The 20,029-nt window shown below is 59.1% G+C and overlaps 1 protein-coding gene across 5 annotated transcripts in view; it reads right to left on the bottom strand.

Moving 5' to 3' along the window:
- The window catches only part of TCF20 (transcription factor 20), a 189,189-nt gene that overhangs the window by 96,034 nt on the left and 73,126 nt on the right, over positions 1 to 20,029 (bottom strand). The window contains exon 1 of one of the 5 annotated variants that reach the window (XM_062202751.1): positions 4,634 to 4,684. The exons of the other annotated variants lie outside the window; for them this stretch is intronic. The gene's annotated coding sequence lies outside the window, so the exon portion shown is untranslated. Of the gene's footprint in view, positions 1 to 4,633; positions 4,685 to 20,029 lie in introns of those variants that run through there. 5 annotated transcript variants of the gene reach the window in all.

Raw genomic sequence — 20,029 nt, 5'->3', positions numbered from 1 at the left:
ACCCCCTTAAATTCTTCTGAGCCAGGTCTCTACTCACAAATCACAAAGACACAAGCAGAAGGAGGCCTTCAGCAAACCCACCTGGAGTAACTTCCAAGGTGGTCAGGGCCAATGCAGATCATTCACGCTGTTCACAGGCTTTCACCCACCTCACAGGTCAAGGCCAACTGCCCACTGGCGGGAAAGCTCCGGAACAGGGACTCCTCTGCAACTACTCTGGGCATCTGGGTTCACGGTCACACCGGGCATGCTTGTGTTTTGGTGATTATTATTATTTTTAATTCTCATTACAGCTATTACTACCTGACATGCTTGTTTACTTACTGTTTTACAATCCAGCTCCAGAGCAGGCTCTTTCTCCATCTCACCCACCACTGCTTCTCCCATGCTTAAAACAGCGTCTATAAATACTTCTTGGTGAAAATGGAAGTGTGCACACACACAGGTCGACCTCAATCTGCATTCAGGGATGTGGTGCTCAAATGTGGAAACCATCTGCCCGTCAGGCTGATAGCTGAGTATTCCAACAAACTTCCACCGTTCCCTACAGAACTACTTACACATACACAGCACCATGAAGGACTTTCCCCCGGAGCTCATCCTTTCTCTTTCTTAACTCCTTACAATCAAGCATAAAATAGAAGCAAGGAGATACAGCAACAACTCACATTAGACAGACCATCATCCTGCTGGGCTGTCATTACCTACAAAGCAAACACAGCTCTAATGCAGAAAGTACTGAGTGTGTTTGTCACCATGACAACCTTTTCACCCACACTTCAGGTACGAGTATTAAAAAACTTTAAACAATCTAATAATCAAAAAACTAGTCTAAATGAAACATGACCAAATTATGATCTACTATAAAAGCCTTAGTTTCAGTATGTTTCCAATGTACAACTTTGATGCATTGTTTTACACCAATACATAGGATTTCATTATTTTGCTTTATTTTGTTAGTCTTTTTTTTTTAACCTCCACAAAAAGAAAATGAAAGTGGGCCGGTGCTATGGTGCAGTGGGGTAAAGCCCCAGCCTGCAACACTGACATCCCACATGGACAAAGGTTCAAGTCCCGGCTGTTCCACCTCCGAGCCAGCTCCCTACCTGGGAAAGCAGCGGAGGATGGCCCAGGTGCTTGGGTTCCTGCCACCCATGTGGGAGACTCAGATGGAGCTCCTTTCTCCTGGCTTCAGTCTGGCCCAGTACCAGCTGCTGTAGATATCTGGGGAGTGAACCAGTGGATGAAGATCTCTGTCTCTGTCTCTCCCTCTCCCCTATCTGTCACTCTGCCTTTCAAATAAATCTTTTTTAAAAAAATATTACATAGGGGGGCCGGCGCTGTGATACAGCAGGTTAAAGCCCTGGCCTGAAGCGCCGACATGACACATGGGCACCGGTTCTAGACCCTGCCGCTCCTCTTCCGATCCAGCTCTCTGCTTTGGCTTGGGAAAGCAGAAGATGGTCCAAGTGCTTGGACCCCTGCACCCACATGGGAGGCCCAGAAGAAACTCCTGGCTTCAGAGTAGCACAGCTCTGGGCACTGTAGCCATCTGGGGAGTGAACCAGCGGATGAAAGACCTCTCTGTCTCAACCTCTCTCTGTAACTCTTTCAAATAAATAAAATAAATCTTTAAAAAAATATTATGTGGGGGCTGGAGTTGTGCCATAGCAAGTAAAGCTGCTGCCTCCAACACTGGCATCCCATAGGATGTCAGTTCAAGTCCAGGCTGCGCCACTTCTAATCCAGATCCCTGCCAGTGAGCCAGGGAAAGCAGTGGAAGATGGCCCAAACCCTTGGGCCCCGCACCCACATTAGAGACCCAGAAGTTCCTGGCTCCTGGCTTCAGTCTGGCCCAGCCCTGGACGCTGCAACCATCTGGGGAGTGAACTAGAGGATAGAAGACCTCTCTCTGTCACTCTGCCTTTCAAACAAATAAATCTTTAAAAAAATTTTGTGAAGCCTAAATGCCATGTCATGTGACATCTTATCAATTTAGAAACCTCATCTTACATGCATATAAAATACTTCAGTAGAATAAAAGTTTTATAAAAAATTGCTCCTTATAAGCCATAAGATAACCATAATACACACATGAGCATAACTGCTTATAACTTGAGCAACTAAGGTTTTTAAAATCCCACACAAAATACAAGGTCATACCTCAAATTCTAAAAAAAATAAACTGCTTACCATGGGAAACTCCAAATAATTCACCGGTGCAAAGGCAGGCAGTGTGGCTCAGAGGGTTACGCCACTGCTTGGGACCTCCCCCCCATCCTTTTATCAAGTCCCAGCTGCTCAGCTTCTGATGCCATTTCCAGGCAATGTTCCTGTGAAGGTGGTGGTGCCCACACAAGGACTGGGACCTCTGCCACCACCTGGGCCTCAGATGGAGCTCCCGGCTCCTGGCTTCAGGAGGGAACCGGTAGACGGGAGATTCCACCTCTTTCTCCTTTTGCCTTTCAACTAAGAAAACCTTTAAAACTGTGTACCCATATAAAGGTCTACCACGTGTTGGGCCTACTGCTAAACAAGAAAACTTCTAGCAAACCATCTCCAAATTCGGCGTTCTGAGCCTACCTCCTTTATGACTGTACAGGTGGAACAAAAACGTGATCTCAGACACACTGCCCCGCATTAGGCGCCTGTCCCCCAGGCATCACGGTACTGAAAACTTAAGACAAACAAGACCAAATCCTGAGGTTGATCTAGAAGTACTCACCAGTCAGAAGTACAGCCTGAGGCCCTGACACACCGTAAAATCAGTGGAACTAATTGGGGTTCTTCAGCATGGAAAGAGAGCAGCCTGCCATCATCAGGGAATGAATCAGGGCTGCTAATAATCAGTGCGCCCTGAGGTGACACTTAATTCCACAGGAGACACTTCAGAACGCCGTCTCATCCCTGTTCTGCGAATGCTGAGTGACGCGGGAAGCCCAGAAGTAAGCCAGATGCCAAACGTCCCTGAAAGAGTTTTTAGACAGATCCGTCCATGACCCCCAGTACAGAAAGGTCCTGGAACTCTCAGATCCATCACAGGTTGTCTGCAATTCTCAAGTAGTCACACACTCTTCTAACTTAAGTCTCTTTTACAACTTCTTCCACCAAAGATTGGGGGGCACAAAAAAAAAAAAAAAAAAAAAAAGGAAATACAAGGAACCAGCACAGGCTGAACAACCCTGCACTCTCTGTTCTGAGGCTCAGGACAGCACAGGCAAGAGGGCACCCTCGCCCACCTTTATCCCCACTGGACACCCGCGAGGCTGGAGGCCAAAGGCAAGACAGGCCGCTTCCTGAGACCGGGTGAGGTACCACCTGCATCTTTCAGGTAAACCGCCCAAGGCCGAAGACAGCGGGGGGGGGGGGGGAGAGCACCAGCTAGGGAAAGACAAAAAGCAAAGCCCCAACTCCACGTTGTTTGACCTGTTAAGGCAGTCGCCCAGCAGAGTGGCAGCCTAGCACAGGTAGCTTGTCGAGGACTACGGTTTACTTGGTGGCAACGCTGAAGGAGGTTCCAGGTCTCCCACGCTGGAATTCAGCAGTTTCCCCATTCACCAAAGCAGCTACCCCATGCAAGATGTTTCCTAATAAAACTTCGTTCTTCAGTAAGACTGTTAACATAAGGGTCCAATTACCATCCAGAGATCAGCCTGTTAGGTAATAGCTCTAGAATTCCATCCATTTTACAGCAGTTACCAGAGTCATCTAATCTACGAGGGAAAAGAGGGGAAATCCTAATTTTGATCTGTCCCCTAAGGGTAAGCTGAAGGGCTGAGCCACCGGCAACCGGCACTGGCACCCACAACCACAAAGAGACAATAATCCCCACCCACAAACCGAGGCAGGCGGCCGCCCCTCGGCACCGCCCCCTCCCCAAATTTCACTCGCGGGCAGGCGCGCCGAGGTGTCCCACCTCCAGCCGCGGGCGCCGCGGGCTGGCCCTCGGCTCTCCGTCAGCCACTTTTCCCCGAAAGCAGGGACAAGCAGCCTGCAGCCCCCTCCGCCTGCCAGGCGATCGCAGGTTCGCTCCGAGACCCCCGGCTCCCACGCAGCGCCCCGCACCCGCGGCGGGGGAGGGGAGCCCGCCTCGCGCAGGAAGTGTCCCGCGCCCCGCGGCGGTACCTGCCCTCCGCCCCCAACAGGCGAGAAGCGGCCGCGTCCACATGGCTTCAGGTGTTCAGCGGCGGCGAGCAGGGTCCGGCGCCCCGACGCGGCTCCCTCCGGCCAGGCCCCTCCCCGCCCGCCCAAGCCCGGCCCTCCGGCCGGCCTCGCCTCCAGCCGCAACGCCGGCCGAGCGCCACGGGACCCCGGGGCCGCCGGCACTGGCCCGCCGACGCCGGGGCGCTGCCCGTCCACTCCCTCCGGCTCCGCACCCGCGGCTGCGAACAGGTACCTCTCCCCCTCCCTCCGGCCAGGACGGGCGCCCTCGGCCCGACCGGACCCCCGCGCGCGCTGCCGCCAGGTCGGGTCGCTGCCCCTCGGGACCCTAGGCCGGGCCAGCACCCGAGCCCCGGCCCGGAGTCCGGAGGGCTCCGCACTCCCCGGCCGGACCGGACAGAGCCCCGCGCCCCCAGACCCCCGGCCGGGCCCGCCGGCCTGGCCCCTGCCCCTCGGCCCGCACGGCGGTTACCTGCGGGCGCCCCGCGCCCCGTCCCTCGCCCTCCGCCGGGGGCAGGCGGGGAGGCGGCGGCGGCGGCGGGCGGCGCTGCGCGGGGTGGGGGCGGGGGTGGCTCCGCCGCCTCCAGCTCGGACGCCCCAGCCGGCGGCGGGGCGGGCCGGGGCCGCGGCCCCTCGAGGCTCGCGCCGGCCCGCGCGCTCGCTCGCTCGCTGGCTCCGCGGCCCGGCGCGCCTCAGGGCGGGCTCCCCCGGCGGAGGCCGTGGCCGCCTCGTAGGGGCCGAAGGCGGCTCGGCTCCGGGTTTTTTCTCTCCATTCTCCCAACACACAGGAAATAACAGAGCGTCAGGTGACGGCGCGCGGCCAATCGGGAGGCGCCGGGCCGCGGCGCGCGGGCGGGCGGGAGGGCGCGCGGCGGGGCGGGGCGCGCGGCGGGGGCGGGGCGGCGGGGGCGGGGCGGCGCGCGCGTGCCCTCCCGCGTGCGGCGGCGTCGAGGCCGGCGCGCGCCGGGCCGGGCCCCCCGGGCCCCCGGAGCCCCCGAGCCCCGCGGCCGGACGCGCCGGGCTGCCCCCGCGCGCCGCGCGCCCTGTGCCATCTCGGCCCCTGGCTCGCGGCCGTCGCGGGGGTGGCCGCGAGCCAACTTTCTGGGGAGTTGGTGCCCCGGACTCCCTCGCTGGAATTTCTGGAGTTCCCTGAAGCCTCCCACGCCAGAACCGCGCGTCCGGCCCCCTCCTGCAACCTGCGTGGTCCGGCCAGGCCGTGCACCCGCTGGGCCCCCTGGGCAGCGCACGGCCGCGCCCCGGGTCTGTGGGTGAACGACTGGGGCCTCTCGGCCCGTTTCCCCCTAAGTAAACGCGAGGGGGAGGCCCACCTACCTCGCGTGTGGACCAGAAGCTCCGCGAATGCCAGCGGCCGTCGTTCGGAAGCTGCAGTGCCCCGCTGGCCGCTGGCCGCACCCCAGGCTAGAGCTTCTGGCGCCCGGGCTCAGACAGGTGTGACTCCACCGCCCCGCGAGGATCCCGCCCACTGGGGCTGGCTCTGCGGTGTAGCGAGTGCAACGCCAGCATCCTGGGAGCACCGGTTCGAGGCCCAGCTGCTACACTTGCCCTCCAGCTCCCTGCTATGGCCTGGGAAGGCAGTGGAGGAGGCTCAAGTCCTTGGACACCTGCACCCACGTGCAAGACCGGAAGAAGCTCCTGGCTCAGGCAGGCCCAACTAGGGGTCATGGCCATTGGGGGAATGAACCAGCAGATGGAAGATCCATCCCCCCTCCCCTCCCTCTCTGCCCCATAACTCTGCCTCTCAAATAAATAAATCTTGAGAAAACATAATCCCAACCACTGCTGGATGTCCGTGCCGTGTGAGGAGACGCGGGTAGAACGCCCGTGTCTGGAGCATTTGCGACTCTGCCTCTGATTCGCCCAGTGACCCGGCCAAATCCTCTCCCCACTTTGGGCCTGTTTCCCGTTGCTGCACTGGGGAGAGCACTTGGATTAAAGCCCCTCGTGTTGGCGGGCATTGCCTAGTCCATCCGTCCGAGACGCTGGAGGGCTGTGTGGCTTCCTCTTCCAGGAACCCGACCCGGAGGTAAATGGGGACAGGAAAAGTGTTTCAGGCAGCAGGTGGTGGCTGACAGGAACCAGGTGTGGCCGGCACCCAGATGCCTGTGCGTTTGGGTACAGTTCCCCAGGGCCACCCAGGCAGGGCCCCGTGGCAGGGGAGGTAGCTGAGGAAGGCAGGGACTGCTCCCGGGTGGGTCCGGACTTTTCCCCGGCACCTCCCGCGTGCCAGTCAGAGCGCCACAGGCCACAGGCCCTGCCCGCTGTTCCCATTGTTCTTCTGAGTTTCATTTTCAAATTCTCGGGCACCAAGACTTCTCAGAGGCCAGTGCCTTGCTTCTGCTTGGGCCAGGGCTGAGAGGGAGGGGGAAGGACGTGCACAGACCCCTGTCCAGTCCCTGGACAGAAAGGGTGGGATGCACAGGCATTTCCTGCAGACCCAGTGCCAGGGGCAGCCTCACTTTCTTGAGAGAATTCAGGAAAAGGGAAGCCATTTCCTCATCCCCCGTCATTCCTCTCTCCTTCCTCCACGCACTGTGTTCCACGGGTCGAGCGAGGTGGACGAGCTGTGGCAGAGTCTCATTCAAACGGGAAAGAATGAAGAGGACTGGAGCCCCAGCTCCTGTCTGCTCCCGTCCTGACACTGACCCTACTGGAACACTGCCCAGATGGCCTCCACCAGGAACGTCCCCAGCATGGCATGACAAGGACACGCATGGGCATCACGACCAACAGACTGATTTGGGTGACTCTTGTGCTGCGTGGTCTTTTTTTCTTTTTCTTTAAAGATTTTTTTTTTTTTATTTACTTGAGAGGCAGAGTTACAGAGAGAGGGAGAGAGAGAGAGAGAGAGAAAGGTCTTCCATCCAAGAGTTCACTCCCCAAATGGCCACAACAGCTGGAGCTGGGCCGATGCAAAGCCAGAAGCCAGGAGCTACTTCCGGGTCTCCCATGCGGATGCAGAGGCCCAAGCACTTGGGCCGTCCTCCACTGCTTTCCCAGGCTGTCCGGAGGCAGTTGGATCAGAAGTGGAGCAGCTGGGACATGGACCAGCGCCCATATGGGATGCCATGCTTAACCTACTACGCCACAGCGCCGGCCGCCCGTGCTGCGTGGTCTTGAACCGCTCACTTCGCCTCAGCTTTGGCTTCTTCATGTGAAAGCATTGCCTCCCGAGTGAGTGTCGCAGCAATCTGAAGAAGAGCTGCAGAAAGAGCTCGGTTCACTACAGGCACGTGGCAGCACCAGCTGCGGTGCCGCGGTGTGGACTCGGGGAGCTTCTGAGAGCCCGTGGGGCAGGCGCTCAGCAACTCGGAGCCCCTTCCTCTCATGTCACGTTGGTGACTTCTGTTGGTCTCAGGTGGCCTCAAGTGTTTGAGTCCTGCGTTTTCTACCACACTTTGAACTCTTTAAGGAAAGCACTTCTGATTAGGTCGGGTTTTGTCTTTCTCCTAACACAGTCCACTACAGAAAAAAAAAAAAGAAAGACTTGTTGAGCAGAATCAGTGTGTATCAATTCCAGGAGCAACACGAATCCTCTCCCGCCTCTTCCGGCTCCAAGACAGCTTTGCAAACCTGTGTCACTCCTTTTATTACAAACTCCTCTGCCCTCCTGCAGGCGCCTGGGCCGCTCCGGGATTACAAATGGAGCCTTCTGCCTCTAGGTCACTGGTTCCGCTACCATCTGTCAGCACGGATTGATGGAGGAGACTGGCCCTGCTCGGCAGATCAGTGACTTGTGTGACGCGAGCCGGGTGTCGGTGCCTTCGGCGGCAGGCAATGTCCTTCCTCTCGCCCGCTGGTTCTCTGGAGCTCGCACACAGGCGCCAGCTCTCCTTCGTCTCAGGAGGGGCCACCTGCTAACCGTAGCACACCAAGAGGGACCTGAATTCCTGCTCCCATGCGTGGGCCCTCACCTCTAGTCTTCCAGGAGGCCGCTGACAAAAGTCTCTGGTTAACAGCATCCTGCTGGGCCTGTCCCGAGCAGGCAAAGCCCCGGGACGCTGAACGTGCACAGAGCAGCAGAGGTGGCCCCGGGCTGTGAGGACATACCTCACTGCACACGGCACCTGAGCCCAGGGCTCAGATGGATGCTTTCTCAGTCAAGGTCATGTCTGAAGCTAAGAGCAGGGGCCCCCAGAGGGCAAGCAATCCCAAGCTTCCCACTGTGCCCAGGGCAGGGGAAAGAGATGAGGCTGTGGACATGGGTAAGGGAGAAGGAAGCTGATGCCCGCTGGTCTCTCTGGGCTGTTTGTGAATGTGTCCATCTCTCCCCCTGGACTACAGGTATCTGCAGGGCAGACATGTGCCTGCCTCTTGCAGGCCTCCAGCCTATATAGGCAGGGTGGAGCAGCATGTCCACAAAAATGGTCACGGTGACCATGCAGCCCAAACAAAGTCAAGCTTACTGTGAACCAGGCGCTGTGCAACCCACTTAATGGCTGCACCGATCTGATGACTGTTACTACTGTCACTCGTTTCACAGACTGATCCCCGAGGCACAGAGAGTGTAAGTAACTTATCTGAAGTCGCACAGCTGGGAGGAGGCCAAGTTGGGATTTGAACTCAGAGCTTCAGAGTTTACACTGCTAACCACCCGGTTTACTGGCACTCGGGCGACACTGGGAAGACAGGAGGAGACATTTGGTGCAATGACAGTAGGCTCAGCACCAGCCTCTCCCCACAAGTTATGTGTTGAGGTCCCGGAGGCCAGAGGGCCTGAGAGACCCCACTGAGAGCCACTGTGCACCAGCTCACTCGCCTTCCTGCAGGGAACACAGACCTAACACCTGCGCAGATGGCAAGACAATCTAGAAGCCCCACAGCCTGGTCGCTTGGAAGATCATCCCCCTGCCCAGCTCCACACTTCTGCCCCTGCTGGTTCCCTGAGCTGGGGCCAGCCTGCTCTTACCCACAGGTGTCCCGCAGCAGATCAGGCAATGGCGCCAAGTCTCAGTGTCTTCCTGTGTAAGCTGGGAGTGTGGGGGAAGGGGCCAGGTGATCCGCCTGGCTCCAGGGAGTCAGGAACCTTACCTGGGTGATCCCATTCACTCCACCATAATTCTGCGAGGCAGGGGCTGTCGTCTTCCTCTGGCAGGGCAGGAAATGGGCCCACACGGAGAGGGGGATTTGCCCAAGTCACACGGCCAGCAAGGGGCAGAGCTGTGATCTGGACTCAGCGTCTGGCTCCAGAGCCCCCACTGAGCCCCTCGGAGCAGCACAGAGTGAGGACCAGTGTAACAGTGCGTGTGACGGAGGTCTCCTCTGAGGGTTTCACCTTGCTACACCTTGAGCAGTCCTCACAAGCAGCCTGGTCTTGCCTCATTTGGCACCTGAGGAAACTGAGGCACAGAGCGGCTGGGAGGGGGCAGAGCTGCAGCGTGAAGCCGGGCAAACAGGGCTGCAGAGCCCCTGCATCGCTTCATCAGGAGCTAACAATGGGGAGGTTCCTTCCCATCGGGATTATTCTGCTTGAAAGCTCGAGACTTTTAGCCACATCATTGTCTGGGCTCCACAGGCAGGCAGTGCCACATGCTGAGGCATGCTGGGAAAAGACTTTGTTCCATCCTGTTTTGTTGACATGCTCTTCATTTTTAAGCCCTAAACCCAAGCTTCCTGCTAAGAATTCAAGCCGTGGAGAAAAGCTCGGCCATGATAATGGCCACTGCACTTCCTGGGCTTCCAGTGTTCCCTGTGCTCTGGGCTCCGGATGTGTGGCCTGACCTCAACCTTCACAACATCAGAACCCCCAGTTCACAGCAGAGGAGATAACCAGGGTTACTAAGCAGGTGCCCAGCTGCTCAGTGGTGGGACCTGCCCCAGACTCCCGAGCCGTGGCCACATCCGCTGCTTCCCCACAGAGGCCGGGAGGGACGTCTTCCTTAGCTGGACGTTAGACAGAAATATTCCTGCTTAGCTCCGCCACAGGCTGGTCCTCCGTGTGGTGAGTCCTGGGCCACTGAGAAGACCCCAGGATGCAGAGGGGGGACTGCACTCTCCATGAGGGGGGCTCAAAAGTGGGGACTCCGAAGCCCCCTCCAGTCCGTCTCTCCGTCCAGTGACGGCAATGGCCGCTCTGCCACCAGACTGTCTGGGAGGCGGCTACCCCACGCCAGGCTCCTGGCCTGCGTCTCCCTGCCAGCTCCTGAGACCTGCCAACGCACAGGTGTGAGGCTGGGGAGCAGCGCAGCGGGAGCCAGAGGATTCGCCAGGACTCAGTCGGCGCCCCGCCCCCAAAAGCCACTCTGACGTCACACCCCGACCAGAAAGTTCCCAGTGGATCCCGAGTGGCTTCGGGCACTCGTGTGTATCCCTGTGCGCCTGGAATGCGAAGTCCTCGTCTGGCTCAGCTCTGCTCCCCAGCCTGCTTCCCCGGTCTGCCTCTGCCTCTGCCAAACCGAGTACGGTGTGCTCCTGTCTCCGCCTGTCTGCTCCCACAGCAGAAGGCGCCTCCTCTTCCTGCCTCAGCATTCGCTCGTTCATTCACTCAACAGTGCTTCAGCCCAAGGGTGCCTAGTGCCACACAGCTTATGATCCCATGGGGCTGTTAGGAAATGGGTCCTCACATCAGTCATCGGTTAGCACCCAGGATGTGCTTTAGTAAGAAAGTGTGGCAGGTGCACAGAGGGTGTAAAACGGAGACCCTGGGTCTGGGGACTCCGCACACTGGGACAGATAAGAAGGGGAGAAGCAGTCCTGTTGCAAGGGAAGTGGAAGAGAGCTCCACAGAGGGCACAGCTGAGCAAAGGCCCTGAGGCCAGAGGGAGCAGGCAGATTTCCAGTGGAGGGAAAGGAGTCCAGTGCAATTCAAGTGAAACAAGAAAGCTAGAGGCGCAGTGGAAGCAAGGTGGTGCAGGTCACGGTAGGCTTCAGGGCCTTCTCCTGGGTGCTGGGGGCCAGAGCAGAGCCGGCTCCCTTCTACGCCATCTGGGGGTCGGGGGGGGGGGGGAGGGGGGGGACGGAGCAGAGCCACGCCCCCTTCTACGCCATCTCGGGGGCGGAGCAGAGCCGCGCCCCCTTCTACGCCATCTCGGGGGCCGGAGCAGAGCTGCGCCCCCTTCTACGCCATCTCGGGGGCTGGAGCAGAGCCGCGCCCCCTTCTACGCCATCTCGGGGGCCGGAGCAGAGCCGCGCCCCCTTCTACGCCATCTCGGGGGCTGGAGCAGAGCCGCGCCCCCTTCTACACCATCTCACCAGCCTCCCTGCAGCCACCTCTTCTAGAGAAGCCACCCTGAAGCCTGGCCATCGGGCACTCAGCTGTGAGTTTCCCTATCCCTCCCAGGCTGAGTGCTGGCCTCCACCCCATCAGCCAGTCCAGTGCCCAGCACAGAGAGCTGCTCCAAAAACACCGGTGGACCGGGCCACCTGAGAGGACCAGGCACCAGCGCTTCCCCCGCGGGGCCTTCCACCTTCTTTAGAAATTACAAAGTTCAAGGTTTTTAGAGAGGCCACAACTCAGGGAGCTCTTGGGACCAGAACTGACACTGCATGGCTGTCCATCCCCAGGGTCAGCACACACATGACACATGACCCCGCACAGCTGTCTGCTCCTGGCTGGCTGGTGAATGACCAGAAACAAACCCAAAAGATCTCAGCAGCTGTGAGGTACTTTTGGGTTTACAAAGCAGTCTCACGCGAGCAGAGTCACATGGCCCTCTGAGGTGGGTAGGGTTAATGCCCCATTTTACAGATGGGGAAACTGAGGCACAGGAGAGGGAGGGCCCCTAGCAAGTGGTGACCAAGCCACAACTAGAATGTTATCCAAAGTTCAGGTTGTGTACGGGCCCTGTGAGCTAGGAGAGTGTTCCGGAAATTTCTTCTAAAAGCTTCCTGACGGGACATATTCATCAGGATGTCTGTCACGCCAGCAGTGGGAGCCAGCACACCAGTTCTCAGAGGCTGTTCCTCTACGTCAGCTCCCCAAGCTCAGCCCTCGGCCCTGAGGCGGGCGGCTTAGCTCGGGGCCCAGGAGGAGGCTCCCTGGGCTTGATGTGTGCACACAGTCAGCTGGCTGGAGGGGTCACCAACAGAGGCCGCTACTACAGCCCTCACGTGTGCTGGGCGCTGCTGGGGCGCTGCCTGCACTACATCACACTGCACTCCCAGAGGCTCTGGGAGGAAGTACAGTAATGAGCCGGCTCACAGCTGTGGAAACTGAGGCTCAGCGCAGGAAACAGGCTGAGACCACACAGCTGGTGCGTGGCAGCGCCAGGCTTTGAAGCCCTGCAGTGCTCTTGAGCAACCCCGTGCCCTGCTGAGTGAGGCGGGCAGGGAAACAGCCCTTAAGGGCTGTGGCTTTGTGGGCCCCCCTGGCTCCCGCCCCCACACACTGGTGGCTGTCATTCCCGTCTTCCACAGATCCCTCTGGGCAAGTCAGGACAGACCTGCATGGGGACCCCAGTGACCTCAGTCTACTTTCCATCCCCTGTCCCCTCCGCCAGTCCCAGGGCTCGGGGCTCCCTTGGCCTGTCTTGCCTCCAGTGGGCTCCTTGCATCACAGTCTGTCTCGGTCCTCTCTGGTAGTAAGTGGGATGTAACGAAGGGCAGAGGGCAGCACCCATTGAGCAAGCTCCCTAAGCTCTTGTACCTCAGTCTGTGTAATGGGGGACATTAATGTAGGTCACCGGCGAAGGCTGCATCCTCACAGGGGATCATCAGTGCCCATGCAGGAACCACAGCACCATTTCCTTTCCATTAGTCCAGCCCAGGTGCCCCATGGGGTGGCAAACAGGCTCAGGGCAGTGAGCAGCCCGCCATCACCCAGCACAGGCACAGTGGGGCCGGGCGTCAGTCAGTCTGACCCATCCAAAGCTTGTGCTCAGGGAAGCCCCCTCCCTGCTCCATGGCTAGCAGCCCCACAGAGCCAGCCCCACAGACACCCACCCTGCACCCCCTGCACACTGTACGAGGCATGGTGTTGGGCCTCAGTACCAGTGGGGCCGGGAGGAACAACAAGCAGGCTACTCAGAGGCTGCCTACCAGGCTGGCTGACTGCGGCGTGAGAGGGGAGAAGGCATCCTGACCAGGAAAAATCAATGAGCAGATGAGGCCGCCCAAGTCACAACCTGCATGGAACCCATCCAGGAACATCAAAGCAACGAGAGGATCGCAGCCCACAGAACAGCAGGTGAGCAGACTCAAGGGCCCGTCAGACAGAAATGGAAAGTGAGGCCCACAGTGGCAGCCATGGCCTGCTCAAGGTCCTATAGGAGGCCTGTGGCTCCGCCACGTGCCGAGGGGTGTCCTGCCCCAGGTAACTCCTCTGCCCTGTGGCTGCGCCCTGGCTGGCCTTCATGCTTCATACTCCAGCCACTCACTTCCTTCTGGTTTTGCCTGTGTTAACCAAAGGGACCATGGAACCTCATGCAGGAAGACCTGATCTCTGGAGAACCAGTCTTCTTGGTTCTGGGGTGCCCAAGCCCCCATCTTGCCCCCAATATGTAGTTTGGAGTGGGAAAAGACTGTATTAAATAAGCTAATGCACAGAGAAGCAGAACAGAGCCTGCCTGGCTCAGACTGAGTGCTGCCAAGTGTCAGCTCTTGTTACCAGACACAACAGTCAGCCCCATTTTATAGCTAGGGAAACTGAGGCTCAGAGGGCCGGAGAGGTTGGCCCATAGAAACTAGGTACAGGCCTTTTTAAAGCTAACAATGAGTGAGTGCCCCCAGGAGCCAGACTCTGGGCTGACTGCTGTGCGAGGCCTCACCACAGCCCAGTGATGTGGGAGCTGCAGAGCTGACACTTCCCAAAACCAGGACTCGCCCCAACAGTCTGGCCCCAAGCCCTTGGCCACCCCTGTGTGCTACCACCCTGATGGGGAATGGGTGTGGGGAACCACCCACCCCAGCTGGCAGGAGCTTCCAGGGGCTTCAGGGTCCCAGGCTGGAGAGCCACTCCAGGAACCCCCATCCAAGGCAGCGACTTGTTCTGACATCCCAGCTGCTGCCCCATAATGTTGGCTCTGGTCAGGCCTGGGCCCCAGGAGCCCTGAGACTGCAAATTAAAGGAAGACCCAGGCTTGTCCTTGAATTCAAATATAGGGCCATCTGGGACTCCCAGCACCACAATGCAGCCTGGGGGGCCTGGCTTGGGAGGGACTGGAACAAGGCCGCCGTGCAGGATCCTGGAAGACGGGTCCAGGTGCTAAGACATAAACTTATCCGGGAAGTAGCTTTGCGATGGCCAAGCTGCTTTTGTGGAGCCTTCCCAGTGTGTCATCTCCAGAACTGGCTCCCACTGCCCAGGGAAACAGGGCGCCTCCCCCCTCCCGTGGGCTTCAGCCACCTGAGCCATCTGTCCCCGACACCCCAAAGCTTCCTCTGGCATACACACTCCACTGACTTAGCTGGGGCCCCTCCTCCCTCTTCAGGGCCCTGCAGGGCATCTCCAGGTCTCTCCTGAGGGCCCTGTGAGAACTCGCAGGCTGCTAGCGAGAACTCTGCACCTTGCCTGAGGTTGCCAGCACAGTCAGCTCCCGGTGACCACGCTGCCCCTCACTGAGCAGTGTACTCCCTAGAACAAGCCTGCAGGAAGGGAGTCCTACTCCCTGGTCCCACCTTTTAAAGCTTGCTCCCAGAGACTGAGCTGCTTGCCCAAGGTCACACAGCCAGAGTACTTGGCGGTGCAAGGGAGCCCAAGGAAGCCCTAGTCAGGTCTCTGACTCCAAACCCTGGAGGGAGGGGGCATGCCAGACTTCTCCCACCTCTGTCTGCCACGAGGCTGCTCAAGTGAGCTGAAAGGGACCAGCTGGTCTCGGTAGCTGCCCAGCCTGGTGCTCCCAGCACCTCCCAGGAGGCTCTTGAGCCCTGGGATCTGGAATCGACCCAGCACCTTACTTTTGAGATCCCATCCACTATTCCTTGTCCATCTGGCACACGGAGCTCCCTGAGGCACAAGAGCCCTGCAGGTCATCAGGATGGCTGGGCTGCAAGGCCAAGGCCATGGTGGTATGTAGCTGCTCCACACACAACCCCTGGCACCCCAGCTTGGGGCAGGTGTCCCCTCCTCCCCCTGACCCCAGCCACAGGGATGGCCACAGCTTGCCTCCCCAGGCAGGGCTCCGTGAGGAAAACTCCCCTTTGGGTAGGCTTGACCAAAGGAAGTCAGCCCATTACACTCCCTAGGGCAAGAGAGCCAGCAGCTCTTACTTCCTGGGGGAACCACCGAGTCTGCTCCCCTGGGTACCAGCACAAACCTCTTCTATGCTCAGCTCCAGACAGCTGCCAGAGAAGCACAGGGGACGCCTTAAAGTCCTGTATCCAAGGATGCCCACCGGGCTCTGCCTCCAAAGGCCTCCAGGGAGACAGAACCATTGCCATTTGGTCAGGGCTCCGAGAGGACATGGGGGATGGGAGACAGTAGGCAAGGTACAGCCCCAAGCCCACCCAGGTAGAGGGCAGGAGAAGCTTCCTGGAGGAGGTAAACTGAGTCCAGGAAACAACCAGGCTCTGGGGCAAGTGGGACTGGTATAAGGACCATAGCCTCCTCTGGCCTCTCACCTGCAGGCAGCAGGTTCCTGCCTGGGCTTCTCAGCTAAGAGCCCAGTGCCCACTGGGGCCTGAGCATCCTGTATGTTCTCGGGAAGCCTCTCCAACAGACTGACCACTTGGGTCCATATCACCTGTCTGCCTGAGAACCACAGCAGCCCAGAACCCTGAACTATAGCCACTACCCAGCCCAGGGCAGGCTCAAACTCCCTGCCCCCATGGGTCCATCAGAGTCAAGGCCACTTTGCCAACCCCCCTGGGATACAGAACCCTTTGCCAAACTCCTCAGAAGGCCAAGCTACTGTGTAGGTGGTGCACTCCACCCTGGCCTCCTGGCTCCAAAATTGCATTGCTGCCCTCATCCAAGGCTTGCCATCTCTGGTCACCCTTAGGAATCAGCTGTGGGCAGAAACAGCCTTCAGAGAGAGACCCGCAGCTAAGGGAGCGATGGAAACACGACTCTGGGTAGAAGTGGGTGGGACGGGCAATGGCTGGGGCAGGAGAGGGGCCTGGGGCTCCTGCAGGGTGCACAGGAGCCAGCATGCCAGGGAGGAGGGCCCAGCTTCTCCCGCCACGCCAGCCTGTCTGTCTGCAGCTCTTCACTACAAAATAAATGGAAGCCGCACACGCCAGACAGAAAAAAAAAGGAGGAACAAATAAAACCCCTGGCCGCCCCCCACAGGCTCCCTCGGTGGGTCTGGGCCGAGGCCTTGGCCTGGGTGACTTGCTGCTGCTCCGCCCGGGAGCTGCGGGTGCCAGATTTGCATTTACCACAAACAGAGACAACACAATGTCATAATCCTCCTGTCATTCTCCCTCTCCTCCTCCTCCCACCTCAGACACACACTCGCTAACACAAAATGACGGCTCCCTCGACAGCCTGAGCGAGCAAAGCCCGCGACCTGCCTCTTAATTGTCGGCGTTTCTCCGTGGCCTGCGCACACAGCCCACAGCCCATCGGCCACTCGCAGCAGACCACCCGCTGCCCCCTCCTTTGTCCCGCATCACGGCTGACAAATGGCCTGCTGGAGGTGGGAAAATACAAATACGCCTAGAAATGGGGAGGGGGGTGAGAAGGAGAAGGCAGCCCCCGCCCGCCGCTGCCTCTGCACCTCATTGCTGGGGTCCCAGCCAACCACTGAGGGTGCTAGACCTCAGAGGACAGGGACTCAGCCCCTGGGACTATGACCTGGGACCCTGCTCCTACACCCCTGCTGCTCCCAGAGCAGCCCCCGCCGCGCCCCTCACAGCCCCCTCCAGGCGCTGCTCTGAACAGCTCCCTGTGCTCCCCTCCCGCCCTCGCTCTGTATGGCAGTTTCAAAGCAGCAGCCGCCACTCAAGCAGCTGCGGCCTTTGATGAGGACAAGGCTGTGCAGGCTGCCGGGGAGGCCCCTGCCCAACCCTGCCCTGCCCTGGCCTGGCCTGCCCCCCCCCCCGGGAGCCCGGGCCACGCGGCACAGTAGAGCTCCCAGCGGGCACGCCTCACACGCCAGAGCAAACTTTCACGACCGAGGGAGAGGACCGCGCACACGGTTACCTTTGCAGCAGGAGCCTTCCCTGGTCCTGGCCCCAGACCCCCGACAGCCCGTGACCGGCTGGGCGGGAAGCAAGGCTGGGGAGGAGGGGAAAAGAGGGAAGGAGAAGAAAGAAGAGAAAGGGGCAGTTTCTCCTCTCTCAGCCTCCTCGCCGCGGCTCCTGCCCAAGCCAGCAAGTGAAGTCACAGGGCCAGGGCGGTGACATCAGCTGAGCCTCTGACATCACGGCCCCTGCTGGATCTCACCTCTGCAGGGTGGCGATGGAGGAGCAGAGAGGGATGGATGCAGGAGAGAAGGGAGCGTGGAGCCCTCAGCCCTAACTGCAGAGCGTGTGCCAGCGTGGGGGAGCGGGGGGCGGGGCGGGGAGGGGCGCAGCTCATCTCTGAAGGATGTGTCTTCTCTCTACAGAGCAGGCAAGTCTGTGTTTATCCTTGGCCCCAGAGTGAATGGCTTAAGTGGGGCGCCAGCCCACCGCGGATGAGAGTTGCAGCTCACTGCTGTTCCTGGAGGCTGTGGGATAAGGTGACTGTGACCATTCACAGAGCGCCTACTGTGTGCTGGGGACGTCCACCAGCACCTTGAGTGGTGGTCACAAAGGCAGAGTGCTGCATTCCACCTGGTGAGGCTCAGAGGAGGAAGGGCCTCCCTGAGGCTGCCCAGGGGACGGAGTGCTGGGCCCTGAGGCCAAGAGGCCCAAGGAGGCTGGGAAAGGGCTGATCGAGGCCAGCAAACGGGGCCCAGGGCCTGGGGGCCAGGCAGGCAGCTGCAGGGCTTTTCAGAACCTCTGCAGACCACTGGAGTGAGGCCTTGGGTGTGATTACTCGGCCTGCCACCCCCACAGAGGGGGCTACAGCTGGGCTAGGGCAGAGCACAGCAGTCCTGACCCCCAGCCTACGTCCACCTTTGGGGGGCGGCAAGCAAGAGGAGTCAGGCTGTGGGAGTCCCAGCTCTGGACTCTGCCCCTGAGAGTCTGGTGGCAGCATTAGTTCCAAAGGGTCGAGTTCCTACTATGTGCAGGACCAGCATCAAGCACTTCACACTGCCCCCTTCCCCCATGGCAGTGCCTGACAGGTAAGCTCCGACACATCCAGATGGGGAAACCAAGGTCCCGGAAGCAGTGGACCAAACAGGGACCCTGCATCGGGCCCGATCCTTGGCCCTGCCATGACCTCAGCCTGAGCCTCCTATTCCGCAGCTGCTCCAGCCATCCCTGGCCCAGTGGGGCCTCCCCTATTCAGTGACCACTTCCTCTTAGAAAACCCCAGGTGCTCCAGCTTCTACCCTCAGATGAGAGGGAGCCACACAGCTCACTCCGCCATCTCCCTCAGCCGGGGGCCCCCCAGGCTCTGCTTTGCCAACCCCACCGCAGCACCCTCCTCTTCCCTGGTGCCATCAGGGCTGCCCCAAACCCAGCAGACTCCTACACCAGAAATTCTGTGCCAGACATTTGGGGAGAGCCTACTAGGTGCCAGGTCCCAGCTAACTCACTTCATCCTTCCTGTGTGCAGGATATCAAGGATTATGGCTGTGTGGAGAGCACGCCCATTCCTGCTGGCCTTTCCTGAGTCTCGCCGCTAGGGGTCCCGCCTGGGGCCTTGGGACTCCCTCCACCAAGGGCTAGGATTGTATTTAAGACCCAGCATGGTGCAGAACCCACCACAGCCCTCAGTAAATGCCGCTCACTAACTCCACGCAGCAAAGATAACTGCAAACGCCAGCAAGGAATAGATGCTTCGTTCAGTTCCCTAGGCAAGCCACACTCCGTCCGGCCTCTGGGCCTTGGTACGTGCCATTCCCCCTGCCCGAACACCTTCTCCTCATGCCACCACCACGCCTTCCCTGCTACACCGGGTCTCGACTCACACATCACTTCCTCTGGGCAGCCTGACCCCTAAGCCCAAGCGGCACGCCACTTCCACGCTTCCCCTCGTCGCAGCTCCTTCTCAGTGTCCTGGGAGGCGGCTGGAGTGGTGAGAAGGGATGGAGTTGTGAGGCAGGCAGACGGCTTCAAACCCCCGTCCCCAGCTCTCTCACTGTGTCATCTCGGCGCACTTGACCCCTGCAAGCCTAAGCGAAGTTGGGAGCAATAACACTGTTGTCCCGTAGGAGGGTCTCAACACAGCACAGTCCCTCACCAGACCTGAGCAAAACGGTACCTGCCCCTGCCTCCCGTGGGCTTCAGGGATGACCAAGGGCACAGGTCTGTCTTGTCCTCTGACCCTTGGCAGCACCTGTACCTAGTGCACAAAACAGAAACATGCCCTGAGGAACCTAGGCAATGTCGGCCGAAATAGATTGAAGAATTTCTTTTTGAGGCACACAGAGAGAAAGAGCGCGCGCCAGCCCCCATCCACTGATTTATTTGCCCAAATTCCACAACAGCCTGGGCTGGACTGGTGTGAAACCCAGAAGTTGGGAACTCCATCTGGGTCTCTCACGTGGGTGGCAGGGACCCAATTACTTAAGCCATCATCTTCTGCCTTCCAGGGTCTACACTGGCAGGCAGCTGGAATTAGGAGCCAGAGGTGGGTATTAATGTGAGATGTGGGTGTCTTAACCACTGGGCCAGACACCTGGCCCTGAACTGGAGAATTTTAATGCAGTTTGGTAGGCTCCTTCATCAGATGACCCGGTTTTAAATCGCGGCTCCGCCACTTCCTTCCTGTACGACCCTGGGCAAGTTGCTGTACTTCTCTGAGTCACATATGCTCCGCTTGTAAAATGGAGGTACGAAGGGAGAAGCCTTGTGAGGTTACTGTGAGACAGCAAGAGATAAGGAGTGCGGGAGCAGCGTGGACTAACCAGCTGCCATCATTACTGCTTTATCTGAT

The sequence above is a fragment of the Lepus europaeus genome, chromosome 10, assembly GCF_033115175.1.
Source record: "Lepus europaeus isolate LE1 chromosome 10, mLepTim1.pri, whole genome shotgun sequence".
NCBI lineage: Eukaryota > Metazoa > Chordata > Mammalia > Lagomorpha > Leporidae > Lepus > Lepus europaeus.
This window is presented reverse-complemented; position numbering and strand designations above follow the sequence as displayed.